The sequence below is a fragment of the Canis aureus genome, chromosome X (genome assembly GCF_053574225.1).
Source record: "Canis aureus isolate CA01 chromosome X, VMU_Caureus_v.1.0, whole genome shotgun sequence".
Taxonomy (NCBI): Eukaryota; Metazoa; Chordata; class Mammalia; order Carnivora; family Canidae; genus Canis; species Canis aureus.
In genome coordinates, this window is record NC_135649.1 from 110,206,203 (window position 1) to 110,221,678 (window position 15,476).

The window sequence follows — 15,476 nt, forward strand, 5'->3', positions numbered from 1 at the left end:
GCTGCGAGCGGCTCCCGCCGGCTCCTCCCGCGGCGGTCGGTCCGGGGACGTTCTCCCCGCCGCGGGGGCGACTGTGACCCCCGGCGGAGGCCCGGGCGGGCCGGGTCCCGATCGGTGCTGGCGGACGTCACCCTGCCAGGTTCGGTGGTTCTGCAGGTGAGCGAAACTCCGAGCCCGGCGTGGCAGCCCCCGCGCCTCTTGCTGCGGCCCCGGCCCTTCTCAGGCGGACGCCGGCTCCCCTGCAGCCCCCGCGGGGCCCACACCGCAGTAGGGGCCCCCGCGGGGCTGCGCACATGCTGGGGCGCTGCGCGTCGCCCGGGTTCCCTGGGCCCCGGGGGCTCTCCCTGGGGCGCTGTGCTGGCCCTGGTCACGCGCTCACCTCTGAGGCGCCCTGTCTTGCTGTGTGCGGCGCCGGGGGTGCTTCCGGGATCGTTGGTCCCGGGGAGGGGGAGCGAAATCGGGGACCTGTGTGTCACCACCTTGGTGAGGCCAGTCTTAATTTGTGCTTCGAGCCTTCAGGCGCCGGGAGTAGAAACTGCGCCTTGGTCATTCAAGGCTTTTGAGTTCCCAAGAATGCAGGTGAAGAGCCCAGGACGCGAATGGCCATAGGGCCCAGGGACTAGCGATGGGCGGGCAGGTGCATCCTTTATTTATTTTTTTTTTTTTTTAGGATTTATTTATCAGAGAGAGAGAGAGAGAGAGAGAGAGGCAGAGACACAGGAGGAGGGAGAAGCAGGCTCCATGCCGGGAGCCTGACGTGGGACTCGATCCCAGGACTCCAGGATCGCGCCCTGGGCCAAAGGCAGGCGCTAAACCGCTGAGCCACCCAGGGATCCCCCAGGTGCATCCTTTAATCCGGAGTGGAGTCTCGGTTCTAGTGGTCCTCTACAGCGCCAAGGCTGAGCAGAGGGTGCAGGACCTAGTTCTTGTCATTTTTCTTAACCATCAGCGGCTGAGGTATCAATTTGTCTCATCATTGGCCTAGGGCCTTTCTTACCCCTGTCCTGTTCCTATCCACAAGGGGTTCCGAACCTCCTTTGGGACGGAGAAGCTCCCATCTGTGCTCTAGGTTCCCTTCAAGCTCGTGCAATTAATTGTGCTGCCGCTTCCTTATTTTTTGTCACAGGAAGGATTTTATCCAGTTCTCCAGTAGACTTCCATGTAGGACTGGCTACATAATTTGCAGGGCCCAATGAAAATGAATTAAAATTTGATACTGTTTAAGCAGCACAGTTTTATTTATTTATTTATTTATTCATTTATTTTTAAAAATTTTTTATTGGAGTTCAATTTGCCAACATTTAGCATAACACCCAGTGCTCATCCCGCCAAGTGCCCCCAGTGAGTGCCCCTCACCCAGTCACCCCAACCCTCCGCCCACCTCCCCTTCCACTACCCCTTGTTCATTTCCCAGTTAGGCGTCTCTCATGTTTTGTCACCCTCACTGATACTTTCACTCATCCTCTCTCCTTTCCCTTTATTCCCTTTCACTAATTTCTATATTCCCCAAATGAATGAGACCATATAATGTTTGTCCTTTTCCGACTGACTTATTTCACTCAGCATAATACCCTCCAGGTCCATCCACGTGGAAGGAAATGGTGGGTATTTGTCATTTCTAATGGCTGAGGAATATTCCATTGTATGCATAGACCACATCATCTTTATTCATTCATCTTTTGATGGACACTGAAGCTCCTTCCACAGTTTGGTTATTGTGGACATTGAGCAGCAGTTTTATATTTTAACATTTTGGGAGGGAGAATTTTGGACTTATAAAAGAGTTGTAAAAATAGTACAGAGAGTTCCTATGCACCCTTGACCCAGCTTCTCCTAATGTTAACAGCTCTCATAATCATGGTACGATTATCAAAATTCAGAAATTAACGTGGTACAATACTATTAACTCCAGGCTTTATTTGTAGTTTGTCAGGTTTTCCACTAAAGAAAGCTCTTTCTCACTTCCAGGATTCAATCTAAGATCCTATATTGCATTTAATTCTCACATCTCCTAATCTCCAGTCTATGGCAGTTCTTACTCTTTCCTTGTTCTTCTTGACCTTGACACTTTTGAAGAGTACTAGTCAGACATTTTGTAGCATGTACCTCAATTTGGGTTTGTCTAGTGTTCCCTTGATGAGTCAGTGGTTACGCACTCTTGGGAATGATGTGCTTTTCTCAAAGCATCGCAGCCTCTTGAATTTTTCAATAGAACAGTTACTAGAAGGTTCAGCAGTTTGCCCCAAGTCCTAGACCTGTTAGCACCAAAGCCAGGACTAGACCTCAAGGCTCACTTTTATACTAGGGTTGTTAACACAAACCTTTAAATCTTTTTGTATGTTTTTTCCAAACTACTGACTTATTCAGCATTTGACTTTTAGGATTGTGAGCATCGAGTTGTTGTTTGGTCCCTGCACAGTGAAGTAGGGGAAAGGGGAGGCTGAACAATGGACAGATAACATAAGAGAAAAATAGTACTCCAGACACTGTGAAGTTAAGCTCTTGCCCAGTGCCCCTGCTGCTTCATGGACGGTGGTGATTATGGTCACAATTTAGTGAGCTCTGGCTGTGTGCCAGGTCTCAATTCAGCATCATCACCTCCCACTTCTTAAATTTCTGCTTTACAAAAGAGAAGCTGAGAGCCACATTTCCCATCATCCCTGTCTCAATATGGTTACCAGTTTAGAGTTGTTGATGAGAGGAACTTGCATGAAATTTGAAGGCAGAAGAAAAGGAGAGCTGTTTTGTGCCACAAGGACACATGGGCGGATGTGAGATTTACAGAAGTTAAGAATTGATGAGGATCACATGCTTCACTGCTGCATGTGAAGGGATTTTCAGAGACTCTTCAGCAGCTATCCAGTAATCTTTCAAGAATTTTCTGTGATGCTTCAAGCTGAGGTCTACAGTGTTTGCTTTCTTGATCTTTGGTAACACCTCCTTTGACCCTGTCTTTCCTACCTCGCTTAATAGTCCTGTAAACTACTAATTCCTATTCTAATACCCTTTATTCCTCCTTTCTTATCCGACCCCTGATATAGTACAACATGTATTCATGCATTTAATCCTCTCACTGCCCAGGAGGAAGGTGCCAGTAGAAATGGGGAAAGTCATTGTGCCACTCCCATATCCACCCACGAGCAGTTTAATGACTAGTTCAGGTAGTTCTTAGCAATAAAACTGAAAATCTTTGTTATCACAATGGGTTGTTAGAATGGATGTTCCTACATGAAAAGAGTGATAATTGAGACTTAATTTCTTAACACAGGAAAAGGTGCTCAACATCACTAATCATCAGAGAAATGCAAATCCAAACCACAATGAGATATCACCTCACACCTGTCAGAATGGCTATCACCAAAAAGACAAGAAATAAGTGCTGATGAGGGTGTGAAGAAAAAGGAACACTCATGCATTTTGATGGGAATGCAAATTGGTGCAACCACTGTGGAAAACAGTATGGATGTGACTCAAAAAATTAAGAACAGAACTACCATATGATTCAGTAATTCCATTACTGGGTATCTACCCAAAGAAAATTAAAACACTAATTTGAAAAGATACATGCATGCCTATGTTTATCGCAGCATTGTTTACAATATTCAAGACATGGAAGCAACTCAAGCGTCCATCAGTTGATGATAATGAAGATGTGTTACATATACAGTGGGATGTTACTTAGCTATAAAAATGGATGTGATTTTGCTATTTCTGACAACATGGATGAACCTAGAGAGTATTATGCTAAGTGAAATAAGACAATGACAAATACCATATGATCCCACTTATATGTGGAATCTAAAAAAGTGAATTAACAAACAACTAAACAGACTAAAAACAGACTCTTAAATACAGAGAACTGGTAACCACCAGCTAGAAGGGAAGTGTGTGTGTGTGTGTGTGTGTGTGTGTGTGTGTGTATAGGTAAAACAGGTGAAGGGGGTTAAGAGATATAAACTTCCAGTTATAAAATAAATGTCATAGGAATGAAAAGTATAGCCTATGGAATATAGTCAGTGGTATTATAATAACATTGTATGGGTGACAGATGGTAACTGCATTTATTGTGGGCATTGACAATGTATAGAATTGTTGAATCAATATGTTGTACACCTGAAACTAATATAACATTGTCAGTTATATTTCAATAATAAAACTCAAATGACAATTTTTTTTCTTTTTCTTTTTCAAATGTAAAAGACTGTTTACATATGAAAGCATTTCCAGGTACTCTGAAAGCTTTCAGAAACCATAACCTGAGGACTAGAGGTAAGACTAGATTCCCTTTCCTCCAGTTGGAGTATTAGAGCACATAGAGTCTGTCTTCACATTACTCAATTGCTCAAGTATTTGTCTCCCCCTCTAGCCTGACCTTCCTGTCTGCAGTGCCTAACTCAATGGTTTGGGAGTGGTAGGTGCCCAGTAAACAAGCATTCCTCATTCACTCTGCCTTAACCTGCCTGAAATTTCATCATTAGTTTGATTTCTTTAGCTTGAGCCTAATTTGACCTTTTCTCCTGTAACAATCTAAGTTCTGTATATTCATGCTCTATGCCTTCATGGAGTTGAACTTGTTAAATCCACTCCTCAAAGTTGGTTCAGTTTGGAACATGAGAGCATGAGGACTTCTTAGTTTTGAGAGAGACTTCTACACACAGATAAATGTACAAGAGGGTTGCAGCATTCTCTGTAATAGGATAAAACATTGGAAACAATTTTTTAAAGAATATCTTTTAAAACTAAAATTATGGCTCTCATGTAGATATAAAATGAACATACGTTAGAGATTTTATTTAACTCATTACTAATTAGGGAACCAGTGATGTTAGGACCATTTCAAAGGATAACCAAACAATACATTTTTATTAGATTAGTGCAAACCAAGGCAAAACTGGCTTCTCCCACAGTTGGAGAAGGCAATTAATTGAATCTCCACTGTAGAATTTATTTGTGTGTCTATAGCTAAGATTTATTTTCCATTGCTATCAGTTATATATAGCTTACAGAATGGAAAATCAGAACCAGGTAACCAAGAATGATGTACTCCAAACAATGTCTGGTTTTCCACAGAAGCACAGATTTTTACCCATGAGTACAAATATTCATTAACAGAGAACTGGTAACATTAAGAAATTACAACTATATTGGGAAAAGAAGCATCCATTGCAAAGAATGTAGCGGACACTAAAATGAAAGGCAAACGAGAGACTGAAAATAATCACTATACATTGGTCTGATAGGGGACTTGTATCCATTATATATTCAAAAATGTTTATAAACCAATCACAAAAAGATGTACAACCCAATTAAAAAATTGGGGGAAATTCTCAAATAGGTATTTCATAAAAGAAAATATTGGAATGGCACATGAAAAAGTGCTCAACATCGTTGGTTGTCAGGAAAATGCAAATTAAAATTGTAACAAGGTACCAGCGTACACCCACCAGAATGGCTAACACTGTAAAGACTGACAATGCAAAGTGCTGATGAGGATTGGACAACTGGTAGGTCTACACTGCTGGTGGGAATGTAAAATGGCATAATCACTGTGGCAAAAATGTTTGGAGTCTCTAATAAAGCTACACACCACCTATGACCTAGAAATTGTAACTATATTCCCAGGAGAAATTAGTGCATATGCCCACAGAAAGATTTCTAAAAGAATGTTCATAGTAGCTTCATTCACAAGAGCCCCAAACTGAAAACATCCCAAATTGTGATTGGGAATACCACTTCACAACAAAACCCCCCCACAAAACTAATACCTGCAAAAACAGAAATGAACCTCACAAATATTAGGTTGCATGAAAGAATCCAGACACAGAAGAATTGCTACTCTATGATTCCATGAATATGAAGTTTAACAGGCAAAACTAATGTGTAGTGTTGGAAGGCAGAGTAATGGATACCTCTGTGGGGTTGGTATTGACTGGAAGGGGCATGAGAGAGCCTTTCTGGGATAATGGAAATGTTTATATTGATTTGGATGGTGGTCACATGGGGATATACATATGTAAAAAGTCCTCAAGCTGTACTTAAGTTATGTGCATTCACTGTATAAATTATACCTCAACAAAGTACTATTGACAAAAAGAATGTAGTCAATCTAGATAAACTGATTTGAAAATCATGTCCTGACTCAAAAAGACTTATCTCTTAAGTTCAGTGAGTTACAGAACAGTAAATGTTATACAATTCCATTTACATTATTAAAAAGCATGGGTGGGTTATGTGTCATATGTGAATGCATCACAAAAGATGGAAGATACTTGTCTGGTTATTTACTGTGCCTATCCTGGGCAGTGAATAGGAATAGGCATGGAGAGGCATTATTGTTTGAATTATTTACAATGTGAATGTATGGTTAAACTGTGGGATTTTAGCAAGCTCGAAATAAAGCCATAGCCAAAGATCTTCTATGAATCCGGTCTAGCACAAAAATACAGTTTTGGTCTTGGCCTTCTGGCATATCTTTCACACTACAGGGCATTTCCTGTCAGTGAGTGATAAAATCAGTTTAATGAGTTGGGACTAGCATTTCTTTTTTTTTTTTTTAATTTTTTTTTATTTATGATAGTCACAGAGAGAGAGAGAGAGAGAGAGAGAGAGAGAGAGGCAGAGACACAGGCAGAGGGAGAAGCAGGCTCCATGCACCGGGAGCCTGACGTGGGACTCGATCCCGGGTCTCCAGGATCGCGCCCTGGGCCAAAGGCAGGCGCTAAACCACTGCGCCACCCAGGGATCCCGGGACTAGCATTTCTAAGAAATAGAATGAATAGAAATCATCAGAGGACAGTATGATTTTGGAAAATGTCTTAGTTTTGTATTCCTACTGTCTAGGAACTGCTGGACTGCCATGTAAAATGCATTTCTTATTTGGGTCACAATTCAAAAATATTTGAAAGCCACTGGCTCGCTTAGTGCACTGTGTTGACAAGTGTAGGGTGACTGGTTTTCCCTTGCCCTGTAATTTAGAGAGATTTGGGGGATGGGGGGAAGGGAATGAACAAGGAGAACACAAGCTTTCCTTTACGCAGAGCCACAAGTGACTCCTTTAGCTGGCCTTTGGCATCCAGATCAGGCTTAGGAAGCAGGATTGGACCATAGTGGGTTGTATTTAGTGGAGTAAACTTTTTACATTCCACCCATCATCTGACCCTTGAAATACTTGCTTTTTAATCTTTGAAATCCTTGTTGTTATTTTATTTTATTTTATTTTATTTTATTTTATTTTATTTATTTATTTTTTTAAGATTTTATTTATTTATTCATAATAGTCACAGAGAGAGAGAGAGAGGCAGAGACACAGGCAGAGGGAGAAGCAGGCTCCATGCAGGGAGCCCGACGTGGGATTCGATCCCGAGTCTCCAGGATCGCGCCCTGGGCCAAAGGCAGGCGCCAAACCGCTGCGCCACCCAGGGATCCCCCTTGTTGTTATTTTAAACAGAAGCTATTTCAGATGTCTGTTTAAAGGAAATGCCAGCCACCAGCCTTCAAGGTATAGGCGATGGTAGGTTTCTTTTTTTTTTTTTTTCCCTTCTCAAACACAGGAAGAGTGGAGTGTGTGTTGGGGGGGTGGGAGGGAGGAGGAGAGAGAGGGAGAGAGAGAGAAACATACATATTCATACTTATGGTCCAATATATTTTCCTTATCCCCAAATGACCAGATAAGGGCCCTGCCTAACTGAGACCTCTGACAACCAGACTATCCAAGCCCAGCCTAAGGAGGCACTTGTACAATTGTATTGCTAATATATTCCATTTCCTAAGAATGTTGATACTTCCAAGTTTTTAATGGCACCACTTAAGTGAGTTTCCAAGTAAGTCACTTTTTCAGAAGTGATGTTCCTGAAATAAAATGTACATTTTAGTGGATATCACTTTTCTCTCTTAGCACTTGTGTTTTCAACCTAATTGTTGATTTACTTAAATGATGATTGATGTTTATTTAAGGACAGTATAACACCTTGATATGTTTTTGTGGTGCCTGGTAGTGCAGTATTCTGTACTTGTACTTACTGGGTTCCTAGGGTAATTATTGCTTAAACACCCTTTTGATCTGCCTAAGAATACCAGCCTAATAAAAAAAGCCGTTACCAAATTTACAGACTGTGGGTTTGAGAACAGAAGTGTTCACATAGGCACACTTGCCAGCTTGTCACTTATTAAAAGATATTAACCAATTCATAGACCTTAGCGCGTACCTGTTATGCAGGTAGGTATTCTACTGTGTGATGGATCTGACACACAAGGCTATAGAACACTAAATCTGTTGGGGGCAGTGGGAGTCAAGCTTTGTTAGTCACCCTTTCTATACTAACCGGGTCACGGATGAAATTGAAGACTGATCTGTTTTTTTCCCTACCTGTTCTTCCTAGGTATTACTCTAGAAAAGTGTTTTTTCAAACTTCATTATAAGAAACTTCATGGGTTTCACGAATGTGCCATTAAGGTATCGTTAAAAACAGCATTAAAAATATTTTAAGCCTGTGATTAATGGAATTGTTGATTTTCTCAGGTGTGATGATAATATTGTGGTGGTGTAGATTGTGCTTTTTTGGGGGGAGATGCACGCAGGAGTATTTAGGAGACAAGGGGTATGATGTCTTCAATAATCCTTTCACAGGGTATAGCAAAAGAAAACATAGATATGGAAAGATAAAATGCTAAGAATTGTTGAATCCCAGGGAGAGTATATGAGTGTTTGTGGTATTCTTTCGGTTGGCTTGACAATTTTCAAAATAAAAATTAGGGGAAATATGTATGTACATGTTATAAATATGTATATGTGGAGAGACAGTTAAAGTAAATAGAGCAAAGTGGGAGTGCTTATTGGATCCCCGTGGAGGCTCTATGGACATTGGTTGCGCTTTCGCCTGAGACCCTAAAACAGCTGTTTATGTGCAGAAGTTCATGGTGGAATGCTCTTGCTGGGGAAGGCAGCGGGATTCAGCAGGGGGAGGAGCTGAGCTGTGATGTGGTACTAACCCAGGCCTCGGCGGAATCAAGGGAGCTCAGCAGCTGGGCTGGCCCTTCCTGGTTCTCCTTGAGGCAAGGGGGCCCGGGCTTTATGCCTCCTCACCCACCAGTCATTGGATGTGAGCTACCCTGGGGATGGGGAGGTAGGGGCGTGTGGAGGGGTTGAGGGTTAAGTGGAGGAGAACATAGCACTCACAGCATTGGGGGGATGGATGTGTCTTGAAGGGGGTTCTGGGTGGCTTGCCACAGCATCCAGTACCCAGCTTTTCTTTGTGGCATTTTAATTTGTTTATTGGAGTCACATTCTTAAAGATGTATCATTATTTTGCAAGGTTACAGCTTTGTCAAGTGTTTTTGTTTTGTTTCCATAATTCAGGCCTATGGATTGGTGCTCATGTAAAACCTTTTCAACTCATGTGTATGACACTCAATTAAATGTCATTGTCCTGCAAAAGGAAACTTTTAATAGCTTTCATTATGTCAGTATCATATTACATAGAGTTGTAGGTTTTTAGTTTTTTTTCTTTCCGTTTTTTCATTTCCTTTTTTTTTGATAAGCCTTGAGTGCTCCTTATCTGACTTAGAACTTATAAAATAAATTTAGACAAAATGCCACTTTTAAAGCCGCTTTTTATGTTGAAGATTCAAATAAGATTATTTTGCTTAAGAAGGAATTTGCCCCTTGAAAACCATTGATCTACAGTTCCTCTCCCATCTCTAGCCAAGATGAGACAGTTCTGGACTTCCAAATATGAATGTGAAGTTTGAAAACAATAAAAGATAAGAAGGAAAGGTTTGTGATGCTAAGCATAACCGGCATCTGACTCTGCTGAGCCTCTCCGTCCTGATCATAACTGAGCAAGAACACTTTGCCCTTTCTGCTTGCACTAGCCGCTTTCTGGAACAAGGACAAGAATGAACAAGGGGAATTCTCTTCTGGTTGTTATTTTAAACAATTGTTTCCTTCTGATTTTCTTTTTTCCCCCTCTTTGCCATGGTTTTTAATATGTGCTTCATTTATTCAGACAAGGGGACAACATTATCCCTCTGGAGAAGAAAAACAATAGTTCCAGAAGCAGAAGCCATGCATTGCAAAGAATTCAAAGTCACTTTTTCCTGGGGATAAAGCTTTATTTATCTTAGAATGGATTTGGCCTTTAAAACATGGATACAAAGCAGGAGGGGGAATGTAAATATAACCTCCAAATCTCAAAAAGCTATTTAAACTGCAGAGTGGTGAAGCAAGATCTTAAATTCTTTCAGAAAATGAAAGATCTTTTTGAACTATTTTTCACTGTCTTACCTATCACTTCAAAGGATGATTTGGCATGATCTTTAGAGACTTTCTTCTGTCCAAGGAAGGCTGGAAGGACTCTAGAAAGTGTAATTTGAACCAAGTAACTCATCCACAAATCTCCTAGCTTTCCCTGTATTTCCTCATAGAACCATTGTAAGGAATGAGGGATGAATGGTTGCAAATCTTCTTGTAAAGCATAAAGGGCAGAAGAAATGTTCCTTAGTAATTTACTCCAGAAGTGGTATGAACTATAAAATTGGCAGTCTGGAGCCAGGCTTTTCTCTGATCTTACAGAGAGCGGGCAGGTTTGCCCAGACAATGTCTCCACTTTCATGGAAGGCCTCCAGGTAAAGACCAGTGGCAGTGATATTGAATGTAGCAGTTCCTATTTGGGATCAGAGCCATGTGAACCCCCATTGCAATCTCAAGGAGCCTTTGGAGAGTTGACTGTGCAGCTTTTTAGAACACACACAGGCAGATCATTTGTGATACCCATAGCATGAAGAACTGTTAACCTCTCCCTGACCTCACATCTTTAATAAATTCCTTAATGGGGCAGCCCTGGTGGTGCAGTGGTTTAGCGCCGCCTGCAGCCCAGGTGTGATCCTGGAGACCTGGGATTGAGTCCATGTGGGGCTTCCTGCATGGAGCCTGCTTCTTCCTCTGCCTGTGTCTCTGCCCCGCTCTCTCGCTCTCTCTCTGAATGAATGAATGAATGAATGAATGAATGAATGAATGAATGAATAAATAAATAAATCTTAAAAAAATAAATTCCTTAATGTTCTACTCTTCCTTCTCCCTCTACAGTAGCCCAGTATGGCGCTTACTTTGTGATGTTCTGTTGTAAATAAGGCCATTAGTTCCCAGCTATGCACACTAGGGTGCTCACTGCATTTTATTGTGAATTCTCTGTGTTTCAGGAGATCAGAAACAAGTGTTAATGGCTCAGTTATCTCTGACATTAAACAAAAAGCAGAAATTGTGGAAAGCATATATATATTTATGTATTTATATTTATATATATATATATATATATATGTATATATATATATTTAGGATGAAAGATTGTCTTAGTTTGGGTTCCTGTAGAAATAGACCTGAGACAAGGATTCAAGTGTAAATCATTGACTTGAGAGGGGAAGGAAGTGCTGGAGAGGGGTGGGGAAATGTGATAGGCAAGGGAAAGAGCCATTATAGGGTGCTACTGGAGCTTAAGCCTACTAGGGATCTCTGGGAGGGGTGCTGAAAATGAGCCTCAGAGTTTTCCCACCTGAGGGTGAGGAAGCTGAAGCATTTATATATCAAATCCTCTCAGTTCTGGGTTGAAGACTGTTGGGGGAGCCTTAATTTCCCAGCACGTTCAGCCTGCTACCCTGGTGGCAAAATTAGCTTTATAATGCTGGTGGGGGGATGCCTGGGTGGCTCAGCGGTTGAGCCTCTGTCTGCCTTTGGCTCAGGGTGTGATCCTGGAGTCCTGGGATTGAGTCCTGCATCGGGCTTCCTGCATGGAGCCTGCTTCTCCCTCTATGTCTCTGCCTCCCTCTCTCTGTGTCTCTCGTGAATAAGTAAATAAATAATAAATTAAAAAAAAATAAAATGCTGGTGGGTTGGTGGGGCACCTGGGTGGCGCAGTTGGTGAGAGACCAACTCTTGGTTTTGGCCTAGGTCATGATCTCAGGGTCATGAGTTTGAGCCCTGTGTTAGATTCAGCGCTCAAAAATAAAATAAAATAAAATAAAATAATAAAATAAAATAAAATAAAATAAAATAAAATAAAATAAAATAAAATAAAATAAAAAATAAAATTCAGCTCTCAGCATGGAGTCTGCTTAAGGCTCTTGTGCGGGCTTACGCTCTATTTCTCTCTCTCTCTCTCTTTCCTCCCCCCAACCCCACCCCGCAGCCATAAATAAATAATTAATCAATCACATCTTTAAAACAATGCTGGTGGGATAGGGATATGGATGGATGCTACAAAGATGCTATCAGATATCCAGAATACTATTCAGATAATTCAACAAGCTTTGGTACTTCTACCACCAAAGAATTTTTTTTTTCTGGTAATGGACAGGAGGCAGTCTTCATTTACTTGAGTTTCATAGAGAAGAATAATACTTTTTCAACCTCACAGGCTTATGAGAATTAAGTGAATTAATATCCGTGAAAGTATAACAGAAACAGAAGATGGCAGTTGAAATGATTTGACTGTTTGCAACTGGATAGAAAAGTAAAGCAAAGAAAAGCAGTAAACTGTAAAATAAAACTATCAGTGGTCATTTCTCATTTTATTGAGTTTTATTTTTTTAAAGATTTTATTTATTCATGAGAGACACAGAGAGAGAAAGGCAGAGACACAGGCAGAAGGATAAGCAGGTTCCCTGAGGGGAGCCTGATACAGGACTCGATCCCTGGATCCCGGGATCACGTCCTGAGCTGAAGGCAGATGGTCAACCACTGAGCCACCCAGGTGTCCTTCATTTTATTGAGTTTTAAGCTGGTTTTGCTTCTGAACCCCAAAATGTGGAGTTTCCAGTGATTTCATGTGATTTCCAGTGATTTCAGTTTATGTCATGTTTTCTGATTCATCAGAAAGCCTTCTTGGATTCTGACATGATTAAATTTTTGCTATTCTTAATATATATATTTTTGGCTCACTTTATTGATAACTTTTTGAAAGAAATGAACTAAAATCTTCTATAATGGTAGATTTTATAAAAGTGTTGCTTTGTATATTTTGAAACTATGTTATTAATGTATGGAAATTCAAAATTATAGCTTCTTTGTAGATTTTTTTTTGTCATCAAGCAAGGTCCTGCTTTAAGTGTTCCCCTTTAAATTTGGTTTCACCTGATACTAATTTTGTTAGATTTTTTTTGTTATTTGTCTAGTATATTTTTCTCATTCCTTTTATTTTAGCTTATGTATGTTGTTGTGTTTTAGGTGTGCCCATCTCTAGCTTTTGTTTTCACCCCACCCAATATAAACAGATTTATCTATTAAAGATAGTGATTAAAAACATAGATTATGGATATATTTGAGTTTAATTTTTTTGCTTTATTGTTGTTCCTGTTTTTTGTTGTTGTTGTTGTTTTCTTCTTCTGGTTTGGAAGTTATCCATTGTTTTTCTTTTTTTTTAATTTATGATAGTCACAGAGAGAGAGAGAGAGAGAGGCAGAGACATAGGCAGAGGGAGAAGCAGGCTCCATGCACCGGGAGCCTGACGTGGGATTCGATCCCAGGTCTCCAGGATCGTGCCCTGGGCCAAAGGCAGGCAGTAATCCGCTGCGCCACCCAGGGATCCCTCCATTATTTTTCTGTAACACTTATTTTATCCTCTTACTCGTTTTTAAGATTTATTTATTGATTTTAGAGAGAGGAAAAGAAAGAGAAAGAGTGGGGGCGGGGAGGGGCAAAGGGAGAGGGAGAGAGTCTTAAGAAGATTGTGCACTGAGTATGGAGCCTGATGCAGGGCTTGATCTCATGACCCTGAGATCATGACCTGAGCCAAAACCAAGAGTTGGATGCTTAACCTACTGAGCCACCCAGGCACCCCTGCTCTCCCTTTCCATTGCCTTTTAACATTTTATGTTGCTGATATTTATTGCAAGGTTAATTTCTTTCTTTTGCTTGGAATAGAGTAAACACATGATAAATCCTTATTTTGTGGAATAACATTCACTGCATATTGAGGGATGTTGCTGTGAACCTAATGACATATAGTGTGTATGTTGCTTTACTTTTTGCTCACAGAGAGCATAGGGGCAAACTACTGAAGTCTTCCCAAACTTTCTCTAATATTTCTATCCACAGAACTCAGCTGACCTGTCCTCCTCTTCTCCTTTTTCTTTTCTCAGGATGTTTTTCTGGTAGCCTTTGGAAAGGTGCCTTAAATAATATGATGGGAAGTTGCGAGAGCTAGCATGAGGGAAAGTTTAATATATCAAGTCGTGAAATCTCAGCTACCCAATTCTGTGAAGTTAATAGTTTTTTTGAAGAGAACTTCTTTCTCCATTTGTGTAATTGCTTTGTCCTGTGACACATGCACCTTCAGCTGACTTTGGAAAGCCTGCTATTTTGGAGGTCATAATTTTGACTGATAGGCCTATAATTAGTAAGTGCTCATTAAGTACTCTGTCCTGAGTATTTCTGTGGGATGGTAGAGAATGTTCTTCACAGCTGCCAGGGTGATAACAGTCCTGCAAATTGGCATGACTCCAGAAGTAACCAAAGAACTTTATAGAGATGAAAAGTAAACAGGAGAGCAACCAGTAGATACAGCAAGGGAGAGAATAGTATCGAGGCCTCTTGATCACCCAAACTAAGGGCTCCTTACCCTTTTTTTCTCCATACTGTTGAAAACTTGATATTGTTTGTTTTTATCCCACCCATTTGAAGTCATGCCTCTCTCTCCTGGCTCTTTGTCATCCTGTCTCCTAGCTACAGGTGTTTCTCAAGTGTTGATCTGAAGTCTTCTTCTCTCTTCCCTGATCCTCCCTCACACCGAGCATTCCATCCCAGTGGTTTCAAATATAAGCTTTATGTTGGTGACTCACAAATCCACACCTCTGGCTTCTACCCAAACTCCACTCCCACATTTTTAATTGTCTGCTGGACATTTACCCCTAGAGTTCCTCCTGAAGCCTTGACACAGTACACCTAAAGCCTTACTTTTTCCTTAAAACCAACTTCCATACTTTATGACCCTGCATTTCCAGTCCTTTATATATTGCTAAAAGAAATGTGTGCCTAGTGCATCAAAAGAATGTTCATAGGGCATGACATATCATGACCAAATGCAGCTTCACCCAGGAATGCAAAGTTGGGTTAAAATTTAAAAATCAAACAGTTTAATTCATCACATTATCAGAATAAGGAGGGAAATCGTGTGATTATTTTGATAGAGAAAGTTCATGTGGCAATATTAAACATCTTTTCATGATAAAAACTCTTAGCAAAGTAGAAGAGAATATTCTTTCCTTTAAATTTTAAATCCAGTATAATTAACATGTAGTGTTATATTCAGTTTCAGGTATACAATATAGTGACTCAACAATTCTTTTTTTTTTTTTTTTGACACTGGACACATTTTTATTGAGCCTTTTAGTTTACAACATGAGGTAAAAGGAAAGTCAGTTCTCCTTAACCATTATTTTACACAGTTGTAGTAATATATTTCAAACCTTAGGGAATTATACTGGAT

At 40.7% G+C, this 15,476-nt stretch overlaps 1 protein-coding gene across 9 annotated transcripts in view; it reads left to right on the forward strand.

Annotated features, from left to right (window-relative positions):
• RAI2 (retinoic acid induced 2) overlaps window positions 1-15,476 on the forward strand; it is a 388,350-nt gene continuing 372,874 nt past the window's right edge. For 7 of the 9 annotated variants that reach the window (XM_077889284.1, XM_077889277.1, XM_077889287.1 and 4 more), the window contains exons 1-4: window positions 1-156; window positions 4,201-4,269; window positions 7,278-7,510; window positions 8,379-8,452. The gene's annotated coding sequence lies outside the window, so the exon portion shown is untranslated. The remainder of the gene's footprint in view (window positions 157-4,200; window positions 4,270-7,277; window positions 7,511-8,378; window positions 8,453-15,476) is intronic. The other 2 variants (XM_077889281.1, XM_077889280.1) reach the window with 1 other exon arrangement.